The following is an 18,677-nucleotide window of genomic DNA, read 5'->3' on the forward strand; positions in this document are numbered from 1 at the left end:
AGTAAGTACTGGTAATCCCCTTATTCACATGTTGACAAACGTGAACAACAAGTTAAAAGGCCTATAGACTTGTGTGATAATCTGCAGCCTTGTGTGTGTGTGTGTGTGTGTGTGTGTGTGTGTGTGTGTGTGTGTGTGTGTGTGTGTGCTCTCATCTCTGAGGAATAAGTACATGAAACACAATCACAAACAGCGGTGAGACCATTTCTAATTGATTATCAGTGTGCTTTCTTGCTAGATTCCAGCCCAGTGGCCGGGAGAAAATGTTAACAGTAAACGTTTTTACAGATACATCCACAACTACATGTCATGTAGCATTTCGATATTTGTACAAAATATGTCAAATCACGTTCACCTGACTTTCGTATCTCGAGGTGGAGGGGACAGTGGTGGAGTTACAGGTGACAGGGCTGCCAAGCCGGTGACCACAATTTGAGTCTGTGTTTTAGCATTTGTAGGCTTGAAATAACTAATTTTAAATGAGACCTCTGCACAATTTCCAGCTGTGTTCGTGGCAACTAGAAAGTGTTTTTTTTTTGACAGGAGGTCAGGTCATCTCCAGCCATATTTGTGACGACCAAGACAGGTATTTTAAGCCAAACTATGATGTTGTCCTAAGCCTAACCAAGTGGTTTTGGTGCCTCAACCTAAACAATGATTAAGCACAGCATTGTGACCAGAAAGGAATAGAAAATTGCCCCTAATGAAACGTAAAGTTTTAACTTATCTGTGTTTGTACTTTTCCATTAAGTTGCAGATTTGTTAACAGCCTCCAAAATGGAGCAGATGCTGAAATGATTGCTTTTGATCCAGAGCCGGCCGGTTAACATGGGCACCAAAAGGAAGCGGGCAGCACTTTAGTGCACTTTGCTGACCTTCCGTCTCCTGTGTGTCCCTGGTGTGATATGGACAGGGCCGAAAAGAATAACAGCAGTTTGTGAGAAGTGGTGGAAAAAGTAATTGTTCACCAAATAAATGGCGAACAATTTTGTAGTGCAAATGAATCGACATAACTGAGACTGTTACTCAGCCTACATACAGAATACAACACAGCTTGCTTAGTTAATTTTACAGCGGAAAAGTGTCTTGAGATGGGCAATATGGATCCTGAATAGCTGTTTATATTGTGACAGACTTTTTTTAAACACTGTATTGAGTAAACAAGCAATGTGTGTGTTCTGCCCCTTCACATTTTAAGGCCATTCGACAGAAGTAGGGCAACAGGAAGAGACACAGCATTCTTCAAAAGGATATTTGGAACGCACACACTTACAGGCCAGAAGTAATGTTTTTGATTCTGTCGCTGAAAAATGTGAAATGATACATCTCGCTGTGTGTATTTTCTAGGCCAGGACTGAACGCCAGATTCACAGCGAGTCCCGCCACGAACGGGGAACAAATTTATCTTGGCACATACTTTCCGGCTGCAGCAGAACAAATCTTCGCTGCATCTCTGTCGAGCAGTTTCTACACAAAAACCGTGATTTTATCTAGCGCGGAGTGACACGGCCTGCTTTGTGTTTTGTTTGTGTGTGTGTGTGTGTTGATGTGAAAAGGTGAAAAAGTACAGACAACAACTGTTGGTTCTGGTGGTTGTCATTTTAAACTTGTGTAGTGGTATGAGGCATCACTGCCATATCAAACTTAGTCTTGCTGCACCACCGCCCCTCTGGCTTATTAGCCAATCGTTGCTCATCCAGAGGGGATAAAAGTAGGCCGTGTCCCTCCTCCTGACCTCTTGCTTCCTGCCTCTTCGGCCCGTCCACTTCCGGGTCGTGGTACTCGCCGCTAGCATCTGAGCACAGGTAGGCGCACATTGCCATCATGGATCTATAATATAACCTGGATATGATGAAGCCTCTCAGCAGGCACGCCGATTTTTTCCAGTGGCCACTCGCGGTATTGCAACAAAAAATCCCATGGGGCCCAGAAAGCATTTTTCCCATAAGCCGTAATAGTAAAAGAGAAGCCTGTAAAACTGTTCTCAGGACACCTCCAGCTGTCACCACTGTTAATTGCTAATCTTTGTATTCCATATTTTTAAGTCATGGACTTTTAAACCGTCACAAAGTTTTGTAAAGGCCAGAAAAGCCCCCCAAAGTCTCATTTTCCATGGTGACGTCACAGCTGTGTGCGTGCACTCCCAAGCGCGGTCGCGCTGTGTCTCGGGAGCGAGGATGCCTGTTGGCTGAATGACAGCTCTGAACGGGGCTAAACGTGGTGGGAAAAGTGAATTAAATGACTCCAGGGTGAGTCTTTTTCAAGACAGCGTTGTGATACAAGTTTCATATTTTAATGCCATGTATTTTAAATGCAGTTCTAAAGGTATTTTGGCGTTAAATCACCCGCTGAATGACCGCATTTTCACTACTGCCAGTGCCACTGCTGTGGAAAAGTCTAAAAGTTATTTACCATGCATGTGATAGTGTCGGTGATGTGTGTCACCAGGGTCTGATGACTGTTTAATATCCTTTTCATCCTGTCATAACGACCTTTTATTACGGTTTGAACCGTCTCAGTCTGATGGCCTGGAGTCATGCAGTCTGCAGCAGAGCTGATGATGATGCAAGTATAAACTACAACGCAATAAATAATAAAGATGAATAAAATAGAAAAATATAAGATACAATTAATTAAGAAATGCACATTTTACTGAAGTAATGTCAAAGCGTTCTCTATTTAAAGAAAGTAAGAAACAACAGTCAACATGCAGTCACATGTTATTCTCTCACTTGGCTCTTACTAACTGTTTTTCTCAGGTTTGCAGACTGTAATCACAAATTAAACAATTTTTACTTGGGACAGATTTGTTTGAGCCTTGGAAATATTTTACAATTATTTTTTATACATATACACAATCAACTTAATGCACATGAATAATGGCACTTGCACTTCGGTAGAGATATTTGTACTTTATTGGATTCGCACACAACATTGTTTACACATCAGCAGCTCCGCCTGAAAGGGAGAGTCAGGATCCTGAATAGAGGAGACTGGACATGCTGTATCACTTTGTTAGTGTTTGGTGGGACATGTGCCATCATCACTGTGGCTCACATGTGTAGAATATAGAGCCATAAGTGTGTGATTTAGTTGAGTCACTGTGTTCAGTATGAAACACTAAACAGACAGTCGCTCTGGCCACAGAAAAAAAAAAAGTTCCCATCTCTGTGGCACCGTGAGTCCGCGACACAAACGCGCCCCGTAACATGTAATCGGTGTTTTATGACAGATCGGACTACACAAATACACACAACATAACATGAATATGATAATCCATCGATCCACCGATTGACTTCGCTGAAACAAATGCATACGACCGGGAGGAGGGTTAGGAAAACAGCGGAGAACAATGTTTTATCCTTACTTAGAAAAATAAAACAACACAAATTAACCACGTGTAGTCTATAACCATGACTCTGAGAACATCATCGGTTGATGTGCCTATAAATCATCATCTGAGTGTGTAGCTCTGTCGTCACCGCTCAAACTCATCCACAAGCACTCATGAGCGCGCGGCGCTTATCCAGAACGCAATTTGCTCGTTCTCATTGCCCCAGGGCATGATGGGAGGCCCCAGAGCATCATGGGGGGTGACTCAACTGCGCATGCTCTATGGGCCCCATAACGCGGAAGTAAACCCGGAAGTCAGAAACTTTTTCGGCGTATGCGCCAGGCGAGCAACTCCGTTGAAATCAACGGCGGCCATTTTCCAGTCCTGTATCCACTAATAATACATCCATGATTGCCATGCTGTTTTGTGTACATTAGCCCGTGTTTCATGTAATTACAACTGCGATCCTTTAATAGATCCGGCGTCTCCACCGCGGTTGAGGCGATCATCTGGGGTTGTTAACCGCTGTCAACCAGAGCATTGGTGAGTTAAGACGTGCTTCTGTCATTTATTGCTGTAGCCAGGTGCTAAACTCCCCTTCCGCTCCTCTCCCTCTAACAGTCTGCTGGTCGTGGGCTGCATGGTGGCCGTCTTTCCCCGCTGTGCATGTTTCTTCACTCCTCTCCCTCTTTGGATGGGACGCCAATACGCCCGGACAGATAATCGGTATTATGGACGCTAACGCTAATTAAGCTAAGTAAGCGCAGCTGCTCAATCACGGCTACTGGGCCACTGCTACGCTACTACCGCTGCTTCACCGCTGTTCTGCCACTGTACTGTTGCTGCTGCATTGCTGCCGCTGCTTTGCTGTCGCTGCTCCAACGGCTTGGGTTTGGGTCCGGTCGGCCGCCCTCGGTCAGCCTGCTTCCTGCAACTGGCTCCCCATACTGCTGCTACGTGTGTGTGTGTGGTGTGTTTTAAAGGCAATCTGCCAAGGTTTGGTGGTGTTTATCTGTTTATCTTCTGTTTAATGGTTGAATTTCTTTTGGTAATTTCTTAGTAGTTTGGGTGGTTGTTTTCTTTGGGGTAATTAATTTGTTTATTTTTGGGAGTTTCTTGTATTTTTCGGTTTGGGGAGGGAATTTCCCAAGAAATGTTTGAACTCCCCTGTTATTTGCGTTAAGACTGATTTAATTATAGTTAATTAAGTTGAAATCTCTGGTCAGAGACTCTTTGATTTCTGTTGTGTGATTGATTTATAATTAATTCAATTCAACACTTTTCGTTTATCTATTGATCATCTATATTCTGTTGGCACACATTATGACATTCTTTGGTTCTCTTTAATTGTCGGCCCTCCTAATTGTGTTTCTCCTCTTCCCCTAGTGCTGAAGGCCGACGGTGTTGGTGGTGGTGGTGCCCCTGGGTGGTGGTGATCCCTTGTGTGCTGTGTGATCCCTGTTCAAGATTTTCTTTGTTGCACTTCACATTTTTGCTGTATGAGTGGGGTGTTCTCCTTTTTCTTTTGGATTTCACTTCCCTGCCACACCCCTCCTCCAGCCGGTAAGCCTCAGCCTGTACCCCCCTTCTTTAGTTGGGCTCCTTTCTTTTTTTCTGTTTACAGTGCCAAACCTTGTGTTTATTTAACAATAAAATTTTGTATAAAATCACTGAACCATGTCTCCTGCTCTCCCTGAGTGAACAAATCTGCGTGTCCTTTTACAATAGTTAGAGTAATAATTTACCTTTAGTACGGTCCTTGGGCCCTAACCCAAGGTGGCGTTGTCGGTATTGAGTACATTACGTAGTAATAACCCTCGTGTTGCCACACTTGTATTCTTTCTTTGCTCATAGAAATGTTTTAAAAAGTTTCCATTTGCCCAAATTTTTGGTAGAATGATATTCCAATTGAGGAAGGACACTCAGACTGTCAATATTTAGAGAAAACTTTATAAAAACAAGATGGGTTGTGAAAGGTTGTTTTCAGTCCAAGGGTGGTTAAAATTTCTGAATCTGAGCCATGAAAATCTTGCCAGAAGAATATAATACAAGCTGTAAATGATTTTAATGCCTAAATATTTTGAGCAGATACTCTCAATGGCCGCGTTTCCCAAATACGTTAAGAAGCTCTTAAGTGCTAAGATCTTCTTAGGAGCGCTCTTAAGAACGCTGTGAAAGAAGGATGTGTTTCCCAGAGTCGCTCTTAGCTTAAGAAGATCTTTCACTAAGAAGGAAATGTAAGATCGAGCTGACCCACTCTTAACAGCCTTCTTAGCGACCAAATGCTCAGTGATCAAGCCGTGTCAGCGAAATTTATATCCTCCACTTTTCGAAATAATAAAACAATGCTCAATGTTGAAATGCGCTCATAGCTGCGGACCACTGGCGCAAGAAACATAGGTTAATAGGCTAGATAGAATTACACGTTTAGGTTTTCCACACACATCTGCATATATGAGTTTATAGTACTACACATAAAACAACAACAACCCTGTGGCATTTCACAGATATCAAGGGAACAGATGTAATTGAACTCAGCTGGTCGTGGATCATGGATGCGCCCACTGCTATGGCCCTGCCTGATCGTGGATGCGCCCACTGCTATGGCCCTGCCTGATCGTGGATGCGCCTACTGCTATGGCCCTGCCTGATCGTGGATGCACCTACTGCCATGACCCTGCCTGACACCCACCACTACTGTCGCTAATATTAGTCACATCTCTGTTACATACGTTCCACTACTATTATCGTACTGCATTGCTACATACCATCCTTACCATTGATCACTACTACTGTTATCACTAGTAATCACATTTCCATGTGCATTTCATCATTATTGCTGTAATACATCTTTATGTACTTTCACTCCTGTCAACCATCGCTTATAATCGAATACATTGTGATCTCGTTGATCTGCTCTGTACATGCGACATCTATTGCACGTCTGTCCGTCCTGGGAGAGGGATCCCTCCTCTGTGGCTCTCCCTGAGGTTTCTTCCGCATTTTTTTTCCCTGTTAAAAGGGCCTTTTTTGGGGCAAGTTTTTCCTCACTCGAATCGAGGGTCGAAGGACAGAGGGTGTCGTCTCTGTACAAATTGTAAAGCCCTCTGAGGCAAACTGTGATTTGTGAATTTGGGCTATACAAATAAAATTTGATTTGATTTGATTTGATTTGAACCTCATCCAGAGAGGCTTCACCTGCTACTCTATATAAATGCGTTGCCAAAGTCCGCGCGTGTGAGAAACCATGGCTACAATACAGCACATTCTCGCTGCGAACCAACAGCGTCGCCGTGCGCGAAGCCAGACGGTTTACATAAATGCATACGTGCGGAGATCCAACGGCTGATCACTCTGGTGTCTCCACACATCCAGAGAGCAACCCTCTTCAATTTTGCCCTGGGGAGCTTCCTGGAGGTGGTGGGGGACGGCACTGGCCTCAGCAAGGCATCGGTGAGACTGAGTGTGACAGCTGTGACACCGATTCTCCTGCGCCATGCCCGCACCCACACACACGATACATGCGTAGCCTAATTGCACCTGTGTGGGGGGACCACGGGGCGCTGTGTGTGATTTATGCCCTGATAAAGAGGTGGGTGATCGATTTGCCTGGAATCGATTGATTCAGTTTCAGCAGCACCGCGGTGGACAGCTCCCACTAAGAGCTTCTTAAGAAGCTTCTTTGGCTTGATCTTAAGGTTCTCCTAAGAAGGTAGTTAAGAACGCGTCTGGGAAACACCCGTATCTTAGCGCTCCTTCTTAGCCGAACCCTTCTTAAGAGCCTTCTTAAGTCCTTAAGAACGATCGAATCTGGGAAACGCGGCCAATAACTGTTCAACAAATGTTTTATTGAAGTCTGAGCTATCGTGAGTGTAATGTAACTTGTAACTGCAATGTTTTACTCTGTTAAGGGACCTCTACACCAACATCATCAAAACACCAAATAAGGGAATATCTTGTGGAAGAATAGTGTCCTCAAGTACAGCTCCAGAGATTTGGTGAATCTATTCCATGAATCACTGAAGCTGTTCTGGTTGTTCACAGTCAACTTACACCTCACTAAGACACTTCATGTTAGTTTTTTTCCTTACATCTGTCGCCCATCTGTGTGTTTATTGTATAAGTGACACTGAAAAATGATCAGGCCTTCGTCGAGTTTAAAGAAACAAAATATCTGACCTTCGATCTTACATTTTAAATCCATTTTATAGCCTCCTGTGTTTTTTTAAGACTACAGATTAATTAATCATAAGGAGGAGCCTGTTTTTGTTCAATCCTGAACAGTTGACTTTCTGGAGATGGAAGGCTTTTACAGCAGCAGCCACAGTCACCAGCGTGTGAGGAGGAATAATGTGTAGAAAGGTAGAGGAGGTGCAGATCTGCCAGCTGACAGCCTCCATTAGACAGAGACTGGGTTGCAGATTGGGGTTAACTGGTGCAGATCAAGCTGATATGGCACACCGGCAGCTGCTTTCTCATTCACTGCCTGCTTTGTGCAGCGCTGCTCAAGCAGGAGCTTTATTGTTGGAATATGAGACAGTGCATGTCTAAAGACCTCAACCATGTTGAAACCTTGCATCAAGATTACATAATGACTGTTACTGAGCAGCACTGAGGTCAGTTCAGCTTCCCATTACATCTTTATACTTGTTAAATTCAATATTTAAAAGGGGACATATTATGCAAAACTGACTTTTTCCTTGCTTTAGTATGTATATTTGCGTATCCGGAGTGCCTCCCCACCCCTTAAGCATGAGTTTTGACAACTAAGTCAATATTTTGTACCTGGCAGAGTCAGGAATTGAGTCTCTAAACGAGCCGTTTGGATTTCACCCGGATTGTTACGTAACAGTCCGGGTGATTTGAATAATCCAGCCCTCGCGCTGGGTGTCTCCTCCCACATTACGCCAGCTACCTGAACGAGGATCCGCCATTTTCTCGTCCTCGCTAACTTGTACGCGACAGCCTGACCGCTACCATGTACAACCCGAAAGCCGAGCACTGCTGCTCTGTCGTCGGATGCACGGATCCTCCTGTTTCGCTACATCGCCTCCCTACCAAAGAGGATATCAGAGTGAAGTGGCTACTTTTTATTTATCAGGGTCCCAGCTTCAGTGAGCAGAAGCGTTATGGTCTGTGCCAGTCACTTCACACCGGACTGTTTCAGCAACCAGGGTCAGTATAACTCTGGACTGGCAACAAGATTGTCCCTTAAAAGATGGATCCATACCCACTGTCAATGATGGAACTGTAAGTATTTAAAAAACAGTATAGTTTGTGTTACTTTGGCCGTTTAGCACATGAGCTAACGCTTACCGTGGATGTAAATATGAGGCTGAACTAACATTACATGTGAAGTTATCAACGTTGGGCTTACTGACCGTAGGATTCACGATAATGTTAATGATACGAAACGTTAATTTGTCATATCAGCACTCTTAAAACATGAATGACGTGAATTGAGAAAATGAATTAGGATATTGAGATTTTATCGCTTCTAACCGGCCGGTGAACCACTGCTCGGCCATGAACATGAGGAGGAGACGGGGTGAAATGTCTCAGTTGTTCGCGGACAGTGAGCTGCTGCTCGGCGGTGAACAAACAGAGGAGACAGTGTGACATCGTCTCAGTTGTGTGTGTCAGTTGTTCACGGACATTTAGCTGCTGTTCCGCAGTGAACACGCAGAGGAAACGGTATGAACTGGTCTCTGTTATTCACGGCCAGTGAGCTACGTTCATTCATTAGCATGTTGTGCTAAAGGACAGTGTGTAAGCAAACTCCTAGAAGCGTGTCTTGTCTGAATGCACTGCTGACTGTGTGACAGCCCGAGGAGCTGCTGTAGTTTGGCAGATGTCATGGCTCTGGGAGACTGTCCTCTGACCGTTTTTCTGTGTGTTGGTATACATGTAATACGTGTGTAGTGTTAGCCGTAGCGTTAGCTGTAGGCTACAGCTAACGGTTAATCTAATGCTACAGCCTGTAGCGTTAGCTGCTGTCATGAGAGACCAGACCTGAGAGCACCAAAACGTTATCTGCAGTAAAGCAGTCACTACTTTGTTTTGGAGCCGGAGACAGGGGCTACCTGCTACATGTCTGCTGTGCTACTATCAGTTATATGCAGACATGGACACAGAAAAGTTGCTTCGCGTTGTGTATTGCTCGTTGCCATGGTCACGCGATGCCGTCCTCACGTCTTCCCAGTGTTGCCAACTCCTCAGTAAGAAAAGTCCCTATTGGCTGTCCTAAAAGTCGTTAGAAGTCGCTAGATGACGTCATCACCTAATTCGCATAACTTACCATGTGCATTTAATTGTAATGGACGCTGTAGGAGAGAGGAATAATGTTGTGGGAGAGATAAAAAAAACACCCTTAATATTTTTAGAACTACAAATGAACTTATTTTAGTGCAGTGATTTATTTTGGACAAAGAACATTTTACATTTACATCCCGCCGGACTGTAACCCAGGGTGGGATCAGCCAGCAGCGGCTTCACGCATGCGCGACTCGCTGTCTGGTCGCCAGGGGTGAACTTCTCCTGCTCTAGCTGCAGCCGGGAGGGACTGTTGTGTGAGGACTGGGCTGCCTGTGAGCACCCGCTGCTCGTTGAACGATACATGCTTTCACGTCAGAGTCTCCACAAGTCTCCAAATACACCAGAAAAAGTCGCTAGATTTGTCGCTAGTCGCTTTTTTGAAAAAGAGTCACTAGAGGGGTCTGAAAACTCACTAAATATAGCGACAAAGTCGCTAAGTTGGCAACACTGCGTCTTCCAGCCGGCAGGAAGAAGTGGGCGGCGCATGCAGTAGCTCATTAGCATAAAAGGGAAAGGCACTGAAACCAGCCACTTAGAGCAGGGCTGTGAAACTGGTGTGTAAAGAATCCTGCTGTGCTCAATCCTTCGGTTTTTTCGACCAAAGCATGTTACTATCATTCCATTTAGACATCAAGGACCCATGTCAACAAGCAGAAATGGGCATAATATGTCACCTTTAAGGAAGCGCCTTTCTGCCAAAATAGAGAAACAAATACGTGAACTTAGGCGTGATAAAAAATAAGAATACTCATGGTACGTCAAAACTACAACATGGTAAGGAAAAGGTTCTATTACAACCAACCAATCAGGGTTTGAGTCCTGTGTGAAGCCAATAATGATGGATTTGAAGAAGACTATGCGTAAGCAATCAAGTTGTTTTTGCCTTTATTTTGAAAGTTTAATGGGACTGTGACAAAACTCACACACTGACTTGAACCCAAACGCACAACTCTGCTGGCGTTGTGCTGGAACCCTTGCTACAGGAGACAAAGACGAAATGGCGACTAGACAGGGGAGCACACAGACTACAGTATAAACACAAGAGAGAAGAGGATAATGAGGCACAAGTGCAACACATCGGGGTGGGGCAGACCATCACTGGCTGTGTCCGAAATCACTCACTACTCCCTACATAAATCAAATCAAATCAAATCAAATTTTATTTGTATAGCCCAAATTCACAAATCACAGTTTGCCTCAGAGGGCTTTACAATCTGTACAGAGACGACACCCTCTGTCCTTCGACCCTCGATTCGAGTGAGGAAAAACTTGCCCCAAAAAAAGGCCCTTTTAACAGGGAAAAAATGCGGAAGAAACCTCAGGGAGAGCCACAGAGGAGGGATCCCTCTCCCAGGACGGACAGACGTGCAATAGATGTCGCATGTACAGAGCAGATCAACGAGATCACAATGTATTCAATTATAAGCGATGGTTGACAGGAGTGAAAGTACACAAAGATGTATTACAGCGATAATGATGAAATGCACATGGAAATGTGATTACTAGTGATAACAGTAGTAATGATCAATGGCAAGGATGGTATGTAGCAATGCAGTACGATAATAGTAGTGGAACGTATGTAACAGAGATGTGACTAATATTAGCGACAGTAGTGGTGGGTGTCAGGCAGGGTCATGGCAGTAGGTGCATCCACGATCAGGCAGGGCCATAGCAGTAGGCGCATCCACGATCAGGCAGGGCCATAGCAGTGGGCGCATCCACGATCAGGCAGGGCCATAGCAGTGGGCGCATCCACGATCAGGCAGGGCCATAGCAGTGGGCGCATCCACGATCCACGACCCGGGCGCGGCCAGGATCCAAGGGAGCCTGTAGGACTAGAAAGCACAAGGACTCCGGGGAAGAAGCAAGTCAGTGACATGCAGAGATGGGGCATGTATACAGGCATAATGTATACAGGTGGAGAGGAGAGGAGAGGAGAGGGGAGGAGAGAGAAGCTCAGTGTGTCATTGTCCCCCGGACTAGGCCTATAGCAGCATAACTAAGAGCTGGTCTAAGACAGGCCTGGGCCTGTCCTGGACCAGCCCTAACTATAAGCTCTATCGAAGAGGAAGGTCTTAAGTCTACTCTTAAAGGTAGAGAGGGTGTCCGCCTCCCGGACCAAAACAGGAAGATGGTTCCACAGAAGAGGAGCTTGATAACTGAAGGCTCTGGCTCCCATTCTACTTTTGGAGACTTTAGGAACTACAAGTAATCCTGCGTTCTGGGAGCGTAATGCTCTAGTTGGGTGATAGGGTAATATGAGCTCCTGGAGATATGATGGTGCCTGACCATTAACAGCTTTGTAAGTGAGGAGAAGGATTTTAAACTCTATTCTTGATTTTACAGGGAGCCAGTGCAGAGAGGCCAGTACAGGAGTAATATGATCTCTTTTCTTAGTTCCTGTCAGTACACGTGCTGCAGCATTCTGGACCAGCTGGAGACTCTTTAGAGAGTTGTTAGGGCAGCCTGATAATAGAGAATTACAAAAGTCCAGTCTGGAAGTAACAAATGCATGGACTAGCTTTTCTGCGTCTTTTTGAGACAGGATGGGCCTGATTTTTGCAATGTTACGTAGATGAAAAAATGCAAACCTTGAAATTTGTTTTATGTGGGAGTTGAAGGACATATCTTGATCAAAGATAACTCCCAGATTCTTGACGGTGGTGCTGGAGGCCAAGTTAATGCCATCCAAACTCGCTATATCATTAGATAATGCATCTCTAAGGTGTTTAGGACCAAGTACTATAACTTCGGTTTTATCTGAGTTTAACAGCAGAAAATTGCAGGTCATCCAGGTCTTAATGTCCTTGAGACATGCATGGAGTTTAGTAAGCTGATTAGTTTCATTTGGCTTTATTGATAGGTATAACTGTGTATCATCTGCATAACAATGAAAGTTTATGGAGTGTTTCCGAATTATATTTCCTAGAGGGAGCATATATAAGGTGAATAGTATGGGTCCAAGCACGGAGCCTTGAGGAACACCATGACTAACCTTGGTATACAGGGATGACTCATCATTAACATGTACAAACTGAAATCGATCCGATAAATAGGACTTAAACCAGTTTAATGCGGGTCCTTTAATGCCAATTAAGTGTTCCAGTCTCTGTAGTAGAATATGATGATCAATGGTATCAAATGCAGCACTAAGATCTAGTAAGACCAGGACAGAGACAAGTCCTTTGTCAGAAGCGATTAGGAGGTCATTTGTAACTTTCACCAGTGCCGTCTCTGTGCTATGATGTGCTCTAAAACCTGATTGAAAATCCTCATATAAACTATTTTTATGAAGAAAGTCACATAGCTGGTTGGCGACTGCTTTCTTAAGGATCTTGGAGAGGAAAGGGAGGTTGGATATAGGTCTATAGTTGGCTAAAGTTTCTGGATCAAGATTAGGCTTTTTAAGGAGCGGTCTAATTACAGCTAGTTTAAAGGATTGTGGTACGTATCCTGTTAATAGAGACAGGTTGATCATTTCTAGTAAAGATGTGCTAATTAAAGGTAAAGTTTCTTTCAGCAACCTAGTTGGGATGGGGTCTAGGAGACAAGTTGTTGGTCTAGATGAAGAAACCATCGAAGTTAGTTGGTGGAGGTCGATGGGAGAGAAGCAGTCTAAATATAAGTCAGAATTTACAACTGTTTCTGAGGTTCCTGTGTTTAAAGATACAATAGTGCCAGTTGAGGGCAAGCGATGATGGATTTTGTCTCTAATAGTTAAAATTTTATCATTGAAGAAGCTCATGAAGTCATTACTACTGAGCGTTGTAGGAATACATGGTTCAGTAGAGCTGTGACTTTCTGTCAGCCTGGCTACAGTGCTGAAAAGAAACCTGGTGTTGTTTTTGTTTTCCTCTATTAATGACGAGTAATAGCTTGCTCTGGCATTGCGGAGGGCCTTCCTATATGTTTTAAGGCTATCTTTCCAGGCTAAGCGGGATTCTTCCAAGTTGGTGGAAGTGCACTACATAGTGAGTACGCCATTTTGTTGTGCTGTCCGAATGTCTATAGTGTGAATTATGATACCCTATATAGTGGACTCAAAGTATCCCACAATGCATCGTGAAAAGTAGTGTACAACTGATGGTCACTAACCAAGCAATATTTACCATCATGCATTGCACAGAGAAAAATGGTAGACGAACGCTAGTCCACAACCGGCGTTGATGTATGACGTTTCAACTGTGTGACAGCAGTGACGTGATTAACGGCGCCTGAGTAGTGTCCGAAAGTGCTTTTTTCTTTCTGCAGATGAGCTCCCTATATAGTCCACCATGTTGGACACCCTATGTAGTGACTAGGGAGTAGGGAATGAGTGAGTGATTTCGGACACAGCCAGTGACTGGAAACACACTGGGACAGGAAGGGAATCTGAAACGAGAGGAGAGCTAGGCACCAAAATAAAACAGGAAACAAAAGACTGAAATGAAAACACATGAAAATGACCTAAACTTGAGACATGCCAGATGGTGCATGTTTCTTATTGCTAATGATGGGGGCCAAATGCAAAATTGACAAGGTGGACCAGCGGGCCTATCACATGGTTTGGTGACATTGGGTTGCCATTTGTGACTTAGTAAATCAAATTAAGACATGAAATTTTCAGAAGAGAAAAGACACATACCAGTGAAGTACTTCATGCTCAGTTTCTCAGGAAAGTGCCAAATACCTCATCACATCATTTTTGTAATTTGTGGCGAGCCTCGGCTGCCCATGCTGAACTTGGGTACAGGGAGAGCTCAGAAATAACACATCATACATTAGAGATGAGTGTGTGTGCAGTTATGTACAACCCCGAAGTTTGTATTTTTTGGTGGAGGAATGTGGCTGACAGTGAGCAACACCAAGCGTACAGTAGGTTTGACCGCAATGTCAAAGTGTATTTGGAAATATGTCAGCCTTCATATGATACAAAAATTTGTACCTCAGCAAGTGCATTCACTTTTTGGGACATTTCATCTTTTTCCACTGGTATCTATGGCATTTTTATGTGCAAAATGAAAATGTGGAGAACAGCAGAGGTAAAACTTCACTCAGGGGTTAGTCACAGCTGTCACAGTTCGAAGCAGAACCCAAAAGCGGACACACAGATGCAGGCAGGTTGAAAACTAAAAGCGAGCTTTAATGAGCTGAATGTGAAAACGAAAAATCCAACGTCAAAAAACCCAACAAGCAATTAATAAAAGACAGGCAAAGGAAAGCTCAAGGAAAGAAACTACAGAAAAATTCAAAACACGCAAGGACAAGGGAACGAGCACAGGAGCCGCGAGGACGGAAACAGGGAAACCAGCAGAGTGGAGGGAAAAAGTGGGGGAACACAGGCTTAAATACAAACTAAACTAACGAGGGCGTGAGGTGCAGGTGGAGAGACACTGGGAACAGGACAGGGCTAACGAGGCTGATGTGAGACAGGTGGGGGGGGGGATCAAGCTGGGGAGGACACAGGAGGGAAGCAGAACACAGGAAACACAGGAGAGCAGGAAGTAGAAAGTGACAACACGACCCAAGAGGATATAACTGGAGAGGTTACGGTGTGTGTTTGTTAGTATAAAAAGTTATATTAAAAATGATTTTAGGGTTAAAAATCAGGCGAGAGAGCAATTGCTTAAACCAAGAAACAGAAACTTCAAGCATAAACACTGATATTTATTCACAGAATAAAATCAGGTTAAAACCACAGGTAAAAGTCCTTAAAAAATGGTAAGACGGGCTGGTAAAAAGACGCTAAAAGGCTAAAATGAGGGAAGCTAAAACTAAGGGGTGAGGAAGTCCAATAAAAAAAAAAACAGTTCAGTCTTATCTGCGGTAGGAAGGGCTGTAGCACATGTGCCGAACGCCGGCGGAGTGGCTCGGTCGGCCGTAGAAAGAGCATCGATAATTCCTGTGCTCGCGGTCCTGTAGCCGCCTGGCTCCGCCGATCCACCACCACCGTCATCGTCCTCCGCTGGGCACTGGCCTCAAGCTATCGGGGAGGCAAGACGGCAGTCACTGCACTTTTAACACATACAAGTACCGAGAGTCACGCTTTATCATCCAGGGCCGCTACTCACACAAAACGCTTCTTCATGGAGCCTTCTGTCAATCAGCCACCTGGCTTCTCCGTCTAATGGCGGCTCTGGCGTGGCTCCTGTGGTCAGTGCCTCTCCCTTTGTTCCTGCGCTGCTTCCTGCTGCTTCACCCGCTCTATGCATCTCATTTCTGTCTCCTTTCCTGCTCCCTCTGGATGCTTTTAAAAGGTTGCCAATCTCATCATCTCAGGTGCAGGTGATTGTCCCGGGGGTGTCACAACCGCATGGGATTTTCAAAATAAAAGCACAACACACTCTCAATGTACAACACATGCAGAAATGTTGCAAAATAAAAACACACTGGGAGCTTAAAATACACAATAAAATCATTAATTTACCCATGTGACATAACTACAAAATAAAACAAGAAATAACTAACCAAAAGCCAAAACCATGACAGTAGTGATGTTACATTTGCGAATTATGCAATTCTTTTCAACAGCTCTTTGGTGCGAGCAATACCAAGTTTTAGTTGGTGAGAGTCGGTCTTTTTATCATTGTGCCCAGATTTCCCTGCCTTAAAGCCACTCCCTTTAATGTGAAGGTTGAGAAAATCAAGTATGACATGATTTGCATTCAAGGCAACTTTATTTACCTAACACATTTCATACGAAGGGTAATTCCAAAAGTAGAAAATCTACTGACAAAGCAGAGGGATAGGACATCGCCTTGTGTTGCGTTCACAATACAGATCAGTAATTTAGTGCTGCTAAAACTACTCCACACAACAAAATGTTATATTAGTGGGAGGTGTGGGTTTGAATCTTATCCAAATCACATGCTATCATTATGATTGATGTGCAGATAAACCTAAAACAATGAGCTGTTATTTGGAACAGGTCTCAGAAAGGAAAGAAGCCATAAGATGCGACTGACTCCTATCACTGTAGTCAACTTTGACCATGTTAGTCTCATATGATGTCTACTCAGTTCTTCAATTTATTCAAGACAAACTGTTTGTGTTTCTGAAGCTGCTGACATCCGAGCTAAATCAGTCACATTATCAAGGCATTTCTGCCAAGGTTGGTTGTTACAGAGAGGTTCAGTAACTCTAAGACTGAACCTTGGTAGGCAAATGAGCGTGGTGTGTGTGAGTCATTACTCTTTCATGTTTATTTATGCAGATTGCAATTGGTCTCACCCATCTCTGTGATCCATATTCCAGTGCCTTAGATAGTATAATTTCAGGCTTTGCTGTTTCTATTTTTGAGGCCTCCTCGGACTGCGAGGGCCCATAGAGAATATATGAAACTCTGTCTGAACCACTGTAGCAAAGTGGATGGTTCATTTGAAAGCAACATCATAAAAAGCAACATATACTTCATGTTTTTACTGTAAACCATTAGCCGTGGTAATCACCAACTGATTTGTACACTGAACTCAGTTGCATGTTTAATTCTCAGCAAGGAGCAACACAATTATTTCAAGATTTACCACCCTGGAATAATTTTCTGCAGCTTTAAGTGAAATATGAGCACATGTGGTGGAAATGGACTCCCACACAGCGGAGTGAACAAAGCTCTGTCTTTATACTAAGTGCTGTTGGAAAATCTGTGTCAAACTGAAATCCGCAGTGGAGCTCAGCAATATCTCTTAAAGACAAACCTCTGACATCCATCTGTAATTGTTTCCCTGGTTAAACTGATGGGGTGCGAGGGATGTATTTCTTTGCTCCCTTTTTTCATGTTTATATAGAAATTATTCAGAATTGCTAGATTACTGCCTGAACTGAAGTGGAATCATATCACATCACCTCAGAAATATTTTCCAAATGATCACATGGAGCCCTGAAACTGAAATGAAACTAAAGGTTAAAAGACAAGATATATAACTGGATTCCTCAACAAATACAGTTTTTAGATTAGTAATTAATATTGAGTGTAAACACTATATACCATATAGATATACTTTAACTCCTTTAACTGTCTATTTGTTTGTTTGTTGGTTTGTCAGCAGGATTACACAAAAACTATTCGCCAGATGTCCATGAAACCTTGGAGGATGGGTCTCAGTCTAGAATAGACCTCTTAACTTTTGGTGTGGATCCAGATAAAGGGACAGATGCAGGAATTTCTTTTATTTTACATTTTTTGACATTGCAAATTTCTCAGGTAATAATGCATGGGTCTTGATGAGAATATCCAGGTGGCCTTATGAGTGAGTAACCTACAATTTGATGGGTTTAAATAATGGATACGCAGTTATGGATGGATAACAATTTTGAGTGATACAGGGCTATTGAGTTTGATATTGGATTAGCTTGATTCAGTTAAAAGGGACTGTTGGCCCTTGGGGGACATATGCACTCTACTGAATACCATTCTAGTTCTTTGTTGTTTTGTTGTCATGGACAGCATACTGCTGTAGCACCACCATGCAACAGTAGCTAAAGCATTTTAGCTGTCAACAAAGCTAGCTAGCAAACACTGACGTTACTTTGAAGTTAAAAGACACCACGCTTCTTTCTTCATCGCTTCACCTTTGTGCATGTCTCTTCTTCCTATATATAGATATAGTATGGGACTAGGTGTGTGTTTGTGTGTGTGGGCTCATGTTTGATATCAGTGCAAAAATTGAAAAGACTGTGTAGCTAGGCTAAACACATTGGACGCCACCTTTTTCAGCGTACGTTAGCTACGTAGCCTAAGCCAACTCTCTTCATAAAACTATTTAAACTATAACTCATTATTAATGCTAATTTTTAATCATCCGTGAGCTATACTGCTGTAGCATACTGAATTAATTCCTGTAACAGTAGCCAAAAGCCTTTTAGCAGAGTTGGCTGACAAACTCTACATAAAAAATGTTAATTCAATATAATCAGACAATTAGATCACACACATCTATGTTCTTACATGTTTATGGCCCCAGTTTGAGCTGCTCGTACAAAGTTGCTGATAACATTAGCATTAGCAACCCTGATAAGCTGCAGTGGAAAAACAATTTTTTCCATGAACAAG

At 43.4% G+C, this 18,677-nt stretch overlaps 2 long non-coding RNA genes across 2 annotated transcripts; one reads left to right on the forward strand and one right to left on the reverse strand.

Annotated features, from left to right (window-relative positions):
* Positions 1–1,277: 1,277 nt before the first annotated feature.
* On the forward strand, positions 1,278–4,998 carry LOC311257077. Its single transcript, XR_014622575.1, has 3 exons — positions 1,278–1,805; positions 3,811–3,877; positions 3,956–4,998. It is a non-coding gene; the product is annotated as an uncharacterized lncRNA (long non-coding RNA).
* Positions 4,999–15,274: 10,276 nt separating this feature from the next.
* Positions 15,275–15,854, reverse strand: LOC311256908. The gene is made up of 2 exons (XR_014622534.1): positions 15,700–15,854; positions 15,275–15,611 (listed from the first exon to the last, which is right to left on the reverse strand). It is a non-coding gene; the product is annotated as an uncharacterized lncRNA (long non-coding RNA).
* Between the last annotated feature and the right edge of the window lie 2,823 nt (positions 15,855–18,677).

The sequence above is a fragment of the Pagrus pagrus genome, assembly GCF_965226575.1.
Source record: "Pagrus pagrus genome assembly, chromosome: 5".
NCBI classification, from domain to species: domain Eukaryota; kingdom Metazoa; phylum Chordata; class Actinopteri; order Spariformes; family Sparidae; genus Pagrus; species Pagrus pagrus.